The sequence below is a fragment of the Panthera onca genome, chromosome C2 (genome assembly GCF_046562875.1).
Source record: "Panthera onca isolate mPanOnc1 chromosome C2, mPanOnc1 haplotype 2, whole genome shotgun sequence".
Classification (NCBI taxonomy): domain Eukaryota; kingdom Metazoa; phylum Chordata; class Mammalia; order Carnivora; family Felidae; genus Panthera; species Panthera onca.
In genome coordinates this window covers 7,083,518-7,096,674 of record NC_138347.1, presented here as the reverse complement: position 1 = coordinate 7,096,674, position 13,157 = coordinate 7,083,518, and the positions used below count along the sequence as shown (strand labels likewise).

Here is a 13,157-nt window from a genome sequence, read left to right as displayed (position 1 = left end):
TTGTTAAAATAAATTTACGGGGGCACCTGGGTGCCTCAATCGGCTGAGCGACTGACTTTGGCTCAGGTCATGATCTCGCAGTTTGCGAACCCCGGTTTCTGGGTTCTAACTCTGCGTCGGGCTTTGTGCTGACAGCTCAGAGCCTGGAGCCTGCTTCGGATTCTGTGTGTGCATCTCTCTCTCTGCCCCTCCCCTGCTCACTCTCTCTCTCTCTCTCTCAAAAATAAACATTACAATTTTTTTTGTAAATAAATAATGTGTTATTTCATTCATAAGGTGTATAACTTAATTAAAATAAATTGATATATTAAGCAAAAGACTAATACCTAAAAATATCAATAGATGTTACTTCCAGGTGATGGGGCTAACAAAGGTTTAATTTCTCTATTGTATCTACTCAATTGTCTACCATTTATGACTTTGCAGTAGAAATGTTACTTTTTTAAAAAGCTCAAGTATACAGATATTATTAGGACATACGGAAGCACAAAAGCAAGCAGTAACAAAACTTATATAAAGAATTGGAAAATTATGTTATGTATTCTGTTGGAGAGAAGTCGTAGCAATCGAGAAAAATCCTAGTTTTGAGCATCTTATTAGACGATTTAGGGAATTTTCACCATCTGCCAGAAGTCTACCAGTTTATAGCAAGAGTCAACTGATCTCCGTCCTCAAGCCTGAGAGTCATTTTCCATGAGAGACACAGGGCAGCGAAGTGAGCAAAGTCCACGTAAGGAACAGAAAGTAGCCTATCCTGCCCTGGCCCGTGGTGATATTCAAGGGCATCATATTAAATTATTTGTTTTTAATGTTTATTTATTCTTGAGGGAGAGACAGCCAGAGCGAGAACGGGGTAGAGAGAGAAGGAGGGCAGAGAGAGAGAGGGGGACACAGAATCCGAAACAGGTTCCAGGCTCTGAGCTGTCAGCACAGAGCCTGACATGGGGCTCGAACTCAGGAGCCATGAGATCACGACCCGAGCTGAAGTCGAACGCTTAACCGACTGAGCCACCCAGGCGCCCCTCAAGGACATCATATTAAACTGAAGTTGTGGGAAGAAATTGCCACCTGGCCTGGGGACAAGAGCGTGGGACAGTCCTGGAAAGCCAGGGCTACCCCAAGGGTGGGCTCCAGACCAGCAGCCTCTGTGCCACTGGGGACTTGCTGGAAAGAAATGCTCAGGCCTCCCCCCCCGCCCCCCCCCCCCCCCCCCCCCCCCCGCCCAGGCATCTGGAATCAGAACTTCCTGAAGGCAGTCAGGGATCAGGATTTACATTCTCCCTCCCTCTGGGTTTGAAAACCCTCCTGAGGCGACAATTCCCTAACTGCTTAGTACAAGGACAGTGCTCAGTCAACTGAGGAATCACTGGCTAACTAAGCCCTAAATCAATCACTAGGCTATCACCTTCCCCACCAGCATGTCGGTGGCAGCTGCCGATGACAAACAGGACCGTGGTCACAGTGCACATCTGAAGGGGACACACTGCTTGTGGCTGACTGAAAGGTGACCCACCGTGTTTTCTGCTTCTGCTCCTCCTTAAGGGAGCCCCACCCCCACATCTCTCAGAGGAACACCGAAGAAAGAGCTGGAACTTTCCACAGACGGTACAATCCATTAAAGACCAAAGGACAACTGAATATTATACGGCCTTGTGCAAAAAAGCTTTGAGGTCAAAGGTTACTGAACAACTACCCTGATAAAACCTTAACGTGACCACAATAATGCATGATCTTCTAGAAGTTTCTTCCGTATGCCCACGAGTTAGGCATGACATAGTCTCCAGATCAGTAAGCGGCTTCGCTTCCGATAGGGTTGTGTATCAGTTTCCCAGGGCCGCCATAACAAAGTACGCCAGACGCAGGGGTTTGAGCAACTGGTCCTGGAGACCAGAAGTCTGAGGGGGGTTAGCGGGGCTCGTCCCTCTTGAGGGCTGTGAGGGAGAAGCTGCTCCAGGCCTCTCTCCCAGCTCCTGGGGGTTGCCGGCGGCTTCTGCTGTTCCTGGACTTGTAGATGCATCACCCCGGCCTCTGCCTTCAACTTCACACAACATTCTCTCTGTGTGTATGTGCGTGCGTCTGTCTGTCTGCCTCCCAAGTTCCCCTTTTGATAAACACATCAGTCCTACTGGGTGAGGATCGACCCTATTCCAGCCTGACCTCATCTTAACCTGATTACATAAAGTGACACTGTTTCTAAATGACATCGCGTTCTGATGCACTGAAGGGTTAGGCTTCAACTTCCATTTCGAGAGGACACAATTCAACCCCAAAACGGATGGTTTAGTTTTAAGTACCAGGAAGCTGTAGCCAACTTTTCAAACATGACTATTTATTGAGTTTAGTATAAGTAATATGTAAATATCTTTCCCGGCGAGATATAACTAAAATATTCAGCTGCACTTAGAGTACCATGGTATTAGCATAATCATAGAATGGTCTCTTAATTATAAAAAGATACTGTGTCCGCATTCCAATTAGAATTCGTAGCAAACTTTTCAGGTGTAAAGGCAAGAAGAAAATCACCGTCAACCTTTTGATTTCTATCCTCTCAGATATTTTTCTAAGTGTAGGTTTACAACTAGCGATGTATAAAATTGTTTGGCAAAAACGAATGGGATTTTCTGTGCACAGCATTTCAAAATTGGCTGTTTTCGCTAATTACATTGTGGCTGCTCTTCCACAGGGATGCATGTAGCTTTGCATCATTATTTTAACGGCCGCGTAGGACTCCCCTGTATGGCCGGGTCAGGGATTCCTCCTTATTGGTTTTTCCTGGATGTCAGGCACGTGGCCACCTCCGCACCTCTGTCCTCGGTCCTTGTGCAGGGAACGCCTCTTCCCCCCTTCATCCGCAAGGCTGGCTCCCCTCACCTTCTGCAGGTGTTTCCCCAGACGCTGCCTTCTTTGTAGCCTCACTTTATGAAAACCCTCAACTCCCTCTTTCCAGCACCCCCTGTCCTCTGCCTGATTTTTCTCCATCTCACTCATCACCTACTACGTATTCCACGTGATCACCTTGGGAACCGCCTCCCTCACCAGCATGAAGGCTCTCAGTGGAAAGGGGTTGGGGCCATTCGGTCAGTTTTAGCCCCGGACCAAAAGCAATGCTCAGCATGGAGCAGGCACTCAAACTGTTCAGTGATAGGACGGACCACCTTTTTATTACTAGAAAATCGGCTCCCTTCCAGTGTTAAGAGCAAAGGTCTTCTTAAACTTGTCGAACTATTTACTCGGGAAACAAACCTAGAAATACGAATACAAAGGATACAAATGTTTTAAAAGTGTGTTGGTGCCTAATTTGTACCTCGCACTGCATTGTCAAGCCTTGCCAAGTTATAAACTGTAATTAGAAATTAAATTGCACATTATAAATTGTTTTCAGCTTCATTAACACACGGAAATCAGCCAACGATCTAACAGTAGCTAAGGGTATGATAATTCATCCTAAAACCTATCTAGTCCGGAGGCTAGACGTGTCATTGTCACACCCCCACCTGGAATTCACGGAGGGAAAATCTGATGTCACATTTTGATCCAGCAGACGGATGGGTTTGAGAGTTAGTTCTCAGGAGCCAACTTTTTAATAGCATGTTTTCAAAGCATCCTAGAAGTAACTTCCAAGGGGTAAAGTTGAGCCCATTTTACAGGATTTGGGGCTAACCAGTTAGACCATGGGTTAAAAATTCAGAATTGAAAGAAGTCTTTCTAGGGTCTTTTTCAGACTTAATACAATTTATCACATGTCACATAAACAGAGACATGAGTCAGTCACAATTAAAATCCTGTGATTAGGGGACCCTTGTCTATCCTCTGCTATAGACAAACCAGTGTTTACGGCATTCCGATCTTAGTTAAGGAGTTAGAACTAAAATCTTCAGTTGTCCAAGTATTTGTTTGTTTAGGAAATGAGCTACTTGTAGGAAGTTATTAAGAAATTCACCACAGGGTGCCTGGGTGGCTCAGTCGGTTGAGCGACTGACTTCTGCTCAGGTCATGATCTCGCAGTTCGTGAGTTCGAGCCCCGTATCAGGCTCCGTGCTGATAGCTCTGTGCTTCAGATTCTGTGTCTCCTTCTCTCTCTGCCTCTCCCCTGCTCTCTCTCGCTCTCTCTCTCTCAAAATTAAATAAACATTAAAAAAAAATTTAAAGAAACTCACTACACTTAAAATTTCCAATAAATTTCTTAGCAAACTTTAAAAAGCTATTTTATTTGTTATTATTTTAAAGACTTTTATAGACCTCAATAAATTTCTTAGTATTTATTTATTTGCCTATTACTATCACCTTTTTAAAAAGTCTTTAAGCTTCATGAATTTCTCAGAAATTTCCTGGACCCACTGGAAGATTTCCAACCCTTGCAGTGATGTGGGACCATGTGATAGGCTCTGGCCACTGGTCTGTTAACAGAGGTGAAGGGCATCACTGGTGTTCCCCATATCATAGAGTACAGACATGAACTCTATGTGCTGGTCTTCCCCTGCTAAGGTGGCCCTAGAAGCCATGTGTTGGTAGGACAGTACCCCAAGATGGTAGAACTTCTGTCAGCCACGATGCCTTAAGGACTATGTGATAGCACATGAAATAAACACTCATTAGGTTAGGTCACTGGGATTTGGAGTTCATTTGCTACCACAGCATGACTGTCTACCAGAGCGCCATTAATGGGGTCTACCATACCTCCTCGGAGTGCCATTAATGGGGCAACCGACTTCACCATGGAGTTCTTGCATTCCTGGCAGGATGGCCCAACCAGGAACCTGCCTGCCATTGCTTTCACCCCTCAGGGCCAAAAGATGAAATATTTCCAATTTGACTACAACCCGTAGGCTTAGATACACACACATCAAAAGATAAGAACACAGGGGAAGTTCCCATACCATGAAAAGTCGCTTATGGTGCCTAAGTGGCTTTTGCTTCTTCTCACGTATCTTGACCTTCTCTCTCACTATGCATCTTGGGTGCATAACTGGACCCCATAACTGGACCCAAAAATGCATACTGCGTTTAAGGGAGAAATAACCACTACATGTAGTATCAATGTTAGAGAGGAAAACACATCAGGGCAAGATCAAAAGGCCTCTTTGTTCATCCAAAAGAGATCTCCTGGGCTCTCATTGACAAGAAGTGAGTCATGACTGCAGATTACTTTCATCAGATTTCTCTTCGAATAACACTGAAGTAGGTATTTCTAGAATTGTGGCCCATAGGAGGGCCATCTCCCTGACAGGGTTATGCACGAGCATGGACTAAGTTTTGCCTGAAACATTCCCAATCCCAAGGGAATGGGATTCTTTCATTCATTTGCTCCAAAACCATCTGTTTATTGAATGAATACCATATACCAGGCACTATTCTAGGTACTAGAAATACACTGATGAGTAAGACAAAGACCTGCCCCCAGGGCACTTACATCCCAGTGTGGGAAACAGATCATTTAAAAAAAAAATCTATAAATAAATTTACAATCAGATAAAGGTACTTAGGAAAAGAAAAAATAACTGAAGAGATAAAATAATGGCTCTTTTTAGATGGCATGGTCCGGGCAGGGCTCCCTGGGATGATTTGTGAACAAAGAACAGACAAATGTGAAGGAGTGGGCCATATTGATTTCTTAGGGAGAATGTTCTGGGCGATGGGAACAGTGATCACAAGGACCCTGAGGTGGGAATGAGCACGGAATATTCTAGAACCAGCAAGAGCCAGTGTGGCTGCAGCAGAGTGAGTTAGTGGCTCTGGGAGGTAGGTCAGATCGGGTCTGGCCTTAGGAACCTCTGCAGGAGTTTGAACCTTATTCAAATTGCCAAGGGAAGTATGGAGTAGTATTTTTTTTTTCCAGTAAATGATATCACCTGATTTGTACGTAGGGGAAAGCACTCTGACTTCTGCTTGGAGAAGAGACTACAGGGGACCAAGAGTGGAAACAGGGGGGCGATGGAGGGGTTATTTTAGTATCCAAGAGGATCATCTGGATCTTAAGGCGCTAGGGGGCGGCAGTGCCTGGGTTCAGCTGGTTAAGCGTTCATGATCTCGTGGTCCATGGGTTCAAGCCCCGCTTTGGGCTCTGCTTGGGATTCCCTCTCTCTCCCTCTCTCTCTGCCCCTCTCCCACTCGTACCTTCTTTCTCTCAAATATAAATAAACTTTTTTTAAGAAGTGCTAGCGGCTGAGGAGATGGTGGGCACTTCGGGCTATATGTAGAGCCCACAGAACTTGTTGATGGATTAGATATGAAGGTAAAGAGGAGGAAACCGGGATGCCAAGGTCTGGCTCCTGAACACCAGGGTAAATGGCCATCCCGTTACTGAACTGGGCAGCACTAGGGGAGGAGGAGACTTGAGGGAGGGCAGTGAGTGATAAGTGTCCTCTTACTCCTAAGAGGTTCAACAGACTATCAGGTGGACTGACGCGTGTCTCTACTCCCTGTGTCAAAGTATACGTCACCATATTAAGTCCCTTTCGATAGTCTTGATTTAGACAGATATGGATGTAGCTGATATAAAAGTACCACGTTCTTCTTATAAAAAGCCAAATCAGGGGCACCTGCATGGCTCCTTCGTAAGGCCACATGGCTCTTGATCTCGGGGTTGGGAGTTCGAGCCTCACGTTGCATGTAGAGATTGCTTAATAAATAAATAAAAACTTAAAAAAAAAGTCAAATCATCCTGAACATTTTGGTACTCGCCCTTGCATCACTCTCTCTAAAAATAAAAACATACAGAGATACAGTTTTCCACGTGTGGATCCTATGTTAGACACACTGTTGTCATTGAGTGGCAGGTTCAGCCCTGTTATTTCTCAAGGGTAGGGTTCCCGACTTTTTTTTTTAACTTTATTCTTTATATTTTTGTGGATCGTTTATACCTCTTATTTTTATTATTATTATTATTTTAAATTTTGGCTTCTGTTCTTCTTTAGTTTTATTTTTAATGTTTTGTTTATTTTTGAGAGAGAGAGAGAGAGAACTAGGTGCTAGCAGGGGAAGGTGCAGAGAAAGAGGGAGACACAGAATCCCAAGCAGGCTCTAAGTTCTGAGCTGTCATCACAGAGCCCGACGCAGGGCTCGAACTCACGAACCACAAGATCATGACCTGAGCCAAAGTCAGACGCTTAACCGACTGAGCCACCCAGGTGCCCCTTGTTTACACGTTTTAAATGAACAAATACTTATTTACAGAACCACACACATACAGAAGTGGTCGAGTTCTCCAGTAAGACTCTTCTCACATGGGTAAAAAGACAGCAAGCCAGAATAGGGAGCAGAGGCTCTTGTGACACAGGGCAGGGGATGGAGAGGGAACCCCTCCAGTTTCAGAAACTGCACTGTGCTGCTGGGCTCAAATCTGAAAGACCTCGTTCACATTTAGCTGTAGGCTGCCCAGCACAGAATGAAATGCTAGCATGTTTTTATTTTATTTTTTTTAATTTTTTTAAGTTTATTCATTTATTTGGAGAGACAGAGAGTGGGGGGAGGAGGAGAGACAGGGGGAGAGAGAATCCCAAGCAGGCTCCGCCATGTTAGTGCAGACCCCAACACAGGGCTGGATTCTAGAACCTTGGGATCAGGACCTGAGCCTAAATCAAGAGTCGGACGCTCGACCGACTGAGTCACCCAGGCGCCCCAAATGCCAGCATTTCTTTAAGTGATGGGAATACACCGTGGGAGAAGGGCCAGGCTGGTGCAGGAAATAAAACCATGGGAAAGAACAGTGAGGAAACAGGGAACTGTCTTGGAGAAGAAAAGAATGAGGATTAGTCGGGAGGGTGGGCGGGGGCATGAGTGGATTGTCCTCATGTATTGGGAAAAGGCATTTACTCATTCTTTGGGTTTTAGTAGTTCTGAAGGGTCTAAGACCAAGGGGTAAACTCTTCAGAGAGGCCGAATGTTCCTCCAGGAGAGGAAGAGGCATCATCAGTTCCCCAAATCGCTAATACACGGACAGTTACATGCCCAACTGGTACACAGCCATTTCTGACATTAGTGAGAGAAGGCGGGAGGGCAAGATTTTTCTAACCGTGCGTTTGACTTCGATGGGATTCACTTTATAGTCTGCAAGCTTCTGAAGGAAAGCGGACAATGTAAAGATCTGCAAGAGTAAATGATCTTCCAAGTCCCTTCACGGTTTAGAATCCAGGGTTTTGCAGTCACGTCTAAGCATAAAATTTCCCTTCTCAGAAAATGCTCAAAGTATCTTAATACTTGCTCAAAAGGACTCATTGATCTCTGGGCAGCAGCTGAACTGAAGCCCGTGCCAAACATTCATGCCAGAGAACAATGACCGGGCCCACAGACATGAATATTAATGACAAATCATCATCATCTAGACTTTCCTTCTTGGGACGGTGGGCAGAGGGTGGGTTTCAGGTGGGCCCTACCTAGAGCAAGGTTAAACACGGACGGCAGCGTCTGAACACATGTAGCTCACAGGACCGTTGGCGGGCTTGAGGCGCCCGCCCTACACATCTGGTGACCAGTGGTGTAGACTCCCCACGGAAGGGATATCAAGGCGTCATTATTCAAAGTGACCCTCCCTCAATTGGGATAATCAGAAACAGTTCACAAATCAAATAAGCCATAAGATTCTTCATCTTCTCTAGGTAACCTCCCTGCCTGGTGACATCACTCAACATGTGGTGACATGGTTTTTCCACAACCTTTTTTTTTTTTTTTCCAAGATTGGAATCTGGCTGAAGGCTAAAATTACCACTTAAAACAAGGGTTGACCCTTCCTTGACACTGTGAAGGAGGGTCTGTGTCAATAGCGATACCCGTACCCCTCGGGCTCCCCAGACGGAAAAACCTCTGCTTTGCTTTTGTAGGACATGCTCCTCCTTAACTGGTAAAAAGACTTTTTTTTTTTAAGGACCTAACTGAATAGAGAGATACCAGCTTTAATTGTTTTATAAGTCTGGCTTGGATAGATTAAGGCAATCGCTATTTTATATGTAGAACAGGGGCAAAGAAATCACAAGAGATTAAAAATCGTGTTCTTGTGGTTTTCTTTTAAAAGCTGCAAATTTGAATTCAATTTAAAAAATCATGGCATGGGGACAAAATACGAAAGAACAAAGCTGGGAAAAATGTCCGGACCATTCTTCAGAGTCAAGTGCCGCTGTGAACGTGCATGTTTCCAATTACACATTACGGCTCGGCGAGCTCCAGGAGACATATTCAGACAGAACCCGAACGCAGGGTGTTAAACAGGATCCAGCCCAGCAAAAGCTTCACAAAGTCTCTCTTTCCATTGAAACAACTGTGTAGGCAATTCAGTTCATTTCAAGAAAGGAAAACTTACATGAAAAAGAAAAAGAGTATTATGTGATTTCTCTCTTTCGCCTCTGAATACAAAGTTAGGTTGTGTTGGTAGACGAGCCAATAGTTTGTATTTTCTTGGTTGCTTTTGGGACAACAGCACTTAGGAAGAGAGTAATAAAGAAAACGCAATTCTTGTTCAGACAATCTGAAATACCAAAGGAGAAGACCTCCCTTCCATTAGTCACAGGTACAGAGGGACAACCGATGATAATTGAACGCATGCATGGAAGTTTTGACAAGATAAACTTGTTACCTACGCATCAAGATAACTGGCTTCACGCTACAGAAAATTATATCGTTTTTTTTTTTCACATAATAAAGGCAACACACCTAGAGATGGAGAGTGTCTTTTAGGGGGAAAATGTATCTGTGGGCTTCCATTTTAATGGCTAGCCAGTAATTCCTGAAGCTGCCAATAAAGCTTAGTTCACAAAACTAAAAGAGGCCTCCACACCTCGCGTTACCCCCCTTTTACCTGAAACAATCCTACTTTGGAAGCAGGTAGCTCTCTGCGGAGGATTCTAAAGGGGGAGCTTTACGCAAAACACTGGAACCTTGGGAGACCTTCTGTAAGAAGAAGAGCTAAATGCCAAGATTCCTGATCTCAGTCCCTGGCCTCGACGTGCTCACCCTGAGAACAGATCGGCCCCGTGCACCTCGGATATTCGGAAGAGAAGGAAGCTTTCACAGTGGCGTTGCCTTCGCACACTCTCTCAGTACCCTCCTTTCCATCCACACCTGGAAATCTACGGTCTCTAAGGCCAGCAGAAGTCACTGGGGTCCTGATGTTGTCAGTGGCGATTCACACAGGAGGCGGACTCAAAAGGAATGTAAAGAAGTCAAACAAAAAAATTCCATCAGCTGACCGCATGCCTCCCACTGCCGTATCAGTTGTCAACTGACTTTAGGGACTTCCGGTAAAAATTAATGACCTAGGCAGCCACAGAGCCTCCTGAGGGTACCATCTCTGTTCCAGCTCTGTGTTCCCTGACCTTGGAAGGCAGCAAAACGCCTGCTGAACTAAAGTGAACTAAAGCACTCTAAGACTTCAGACTTCTAAATCAAAGGATAGACACAAAAACTTGGCATTTTTCAGAAAATAATTGTGAAAACCCAGGGCTGATGCCCACGCAAGGTCGCAGAACGCCTTTTCCTGAAAACAGTTCCGAACAAGATAAGCAGAAACCCGCCTCAGTAATGGGAACCCAAGTCAGCACGTGGCCAGGGAACAGCTCACCTGGAACGCACAATCGGGTGTCCTCACCCCGGAATTTGCCGGTGCTTTCCTGCGATCGATAAACCAGCCATGCTCTTACATACATGCAAAAAAGGCGACCCATTGAAAAACGCACTTCTTATTTTAGCTTTTTTGTGTCCAACTCCAAGAAGCCTCGCACAAACCATCAAAGACTTTTCAGTAGTTCTTCCAAACGCACGTACGGGCAAAGGCTCCTACACTCCAATACTTTTCAATGAATCCTCTAAAATGAAGGTTTTGAAGATGCTTGCCAATGGAACGTCCTGCCTCACAGCTATAAGATTTTTTTAAAAGGCATTCAGTTTAAATTAATATATTTGGCCAGACAACCGTATTAAAATTTTTGTTATTTTTTCTGTTATAATGGTAGCCTGTGGTATGACTAGTCTTCTTCAAAAATCTGTAGAGTTATTGCTTCTCTCTTGCCTGGGGTACATCATGTGGTTTTCATTTGAGTGCGTTACACTGCAATACCTCATTAAAACAAACACTTAGGCTAAACGAAAGTCTTCATATCATGCCATGAAGGGCGTAAACTCACTTAGAAAGTTTCAGAGCCTCGTAACTTATTGCAAACCACTCTTATACCAGCTGCTAAACTGATATTTAATTCTGCTGGGTGATGTCACAGTATCCATGGTCTTAAAACTGCCTGCCTTTGGCAAGTATTTATTTTTGCTTATGCAGTAAGCAAGGGAAGTTTCAGCAGTAAACAGAGCCACTTTTTCCTACGCAAGAAACACTTTCCCCAAAACACACACGCGCACACACACACACACACACACACACACTTCACTCCTACTTGTATTGCCACAAACAGTCGTAGTACGTTGCGTGCAAATAAACTCTTTATAACGCGCCTCTCTCCTGCTGGACAGCTCCTCCACTCAAGGATTTCCCCCCACAGACAATATCGTCGCAGTCTCTTCTGATCATCATGGTCTGCATACCCTCCTTGAAAGACTTACCTACTAATCTTAACCTCTCTTTGGACCCATAAGTCACTGTCAAAAGGAATCCATTTCTCCTCTTTAAAAAAAACACAAACAAACAATTTCTACTATGTTGCTTTTAAGATTTGAGAGAAGAGGTCATTTTGGACGCTTCGCTGAAGTTGCTTTGCCAAAACAACACTTGATTCAGTTCTCAAAAGTCACACATAAGAAGCCTCTGACGTCCCAATACAGTCTGCTTTGAGGAGTGATTTCTCAAACGGCAGCGAATGACTGAAGAAAAGCAACGGGCACTTAATAGCTTCATTCATTAATCCTAAAAAGAAAAGCTTTGTACCCCACACCCAAAATGACGGCTACTATAAAAACAAAAACAGAACATAAGTGTTGGCGAGGATGTGGAGAAATTGGAACCCTTGTGGCACCGTTGGGGGTAATGTAAAATGGTACGGCTGCTTTGGAAAACAGTATGGAGGTTATTCAAAAACCTAAAAAAATGATCCAGCGACTCCACTGCTGGGTATATACCCAAAAGAATTGAAAGCAGGGATGTGAAAAGATATTTGTACACTCACGTTCACGGTAGCATTATTCACAATAGTGGAAAAACAAATGCAACCCAAGTGTCCATCAGGGAGGCACGGAAAACCCGAATGCACCGCATACACACGATGGAATATTGGTCAGCCTTAAGAAGGAAGTTCTGGGGCGCCTGGGTGGCGCAGTCGGTTAAGCGTCCGACTTCAGCCAGGTCACGATCTCGCGGTCCGTGAGTTCGAGCCCCGCGTCAGGCTCTGGGCTGATGGCTCGGAGCCTGGAGCCTGTTTCCGATTCTGTGTCTCCCTCTCTCTCTGCCCCTCCCCCGTTCATGCTCTGTCTCTCTCTTTCCCAAAAATAAATTAAAAACGTTGAAAAAAAAAAAAAATTAAAAGAAGGAAGTTCTGACACCTGCTACGACATGCATGAACCTTGAGGGCATCAGGCGGAATGAGATACGCCAGGTGATAAAAAGACACACGACTCATGATTCCACCTCTACGAGGTCCCCAGAGCAGTCAAATTCGTAAAGACAGAAAGTAGCGTGGTGGTTCCCGAGGGCAGGGAGAGGACGGAACAGGAAGTTGTTGATTCACGAGTATAGAGTGTCAGTTTTACAAGATGAAAAAGTTCTGGAGGTTGCACGACAACGTGGATGTACTTAACATTAGCGAACTGTACACTTAATAACGGGTACGATGGGTCACTTTTATGGTGCACTTTACAATTAAGAATGAAAACCAAATTAAAAATGAAAGATTTTTTAGCACCTGTTACAAACAAAAAAAACATGCGGTATCTCACACTGACGACTGCTTCATGATTTCCAAAGCCCCTTTCCCCGTGTCCTCCTTCATACAGCAGGTATTTACAGAGACCCCCAGTGCGTAAACCGATGAGCCGGGCAGCCCAGAACACCCTCGCCCACAGATGAACCCGGGTGAGCTCCATCCTGGGAGGAATATACTGGTAATTTAGAGAAAAATGTGCCCAGCGCCACATTTTCCAATGCAATTGCGATTTCAAATATTCTGCCATGTTGGCCCCATAAATTCACTTGCATTTATAAGTTAGTGGGCTTGACTTTGGTGCAAGCT

The 13,157-nt window shown here is 44.7% G+C and overlaps 1 protein-coding gene across 4 annotated transcripts in view; it reads right to left on the bottom strand.

Annotated features, from left to right (window-relative positions):
• Positions 1–13,157, bottom strand: part of ERG (ETS transcription factor ERG) — a 263,881-nt gene that overhangs the window by 135,869 nt on the left and 114,855 nt on the right. Inside the window, exon 1 of one of the 4 annotated variants that reach the window (XM_060640885.3) lies at positions 10,550–10,664. The exons of the other annotated variants lie outside the window; for them this stretch is intronic. The gene's annotated coding sequence lies outside the window, so the exon portion shown is untranslated. Of the gene's footprint in view, positions 1–10,549; positions 10,665–13,157 lie in introns of those variants that run through there. 4 annotated transcript variants of the gene reach the window in all.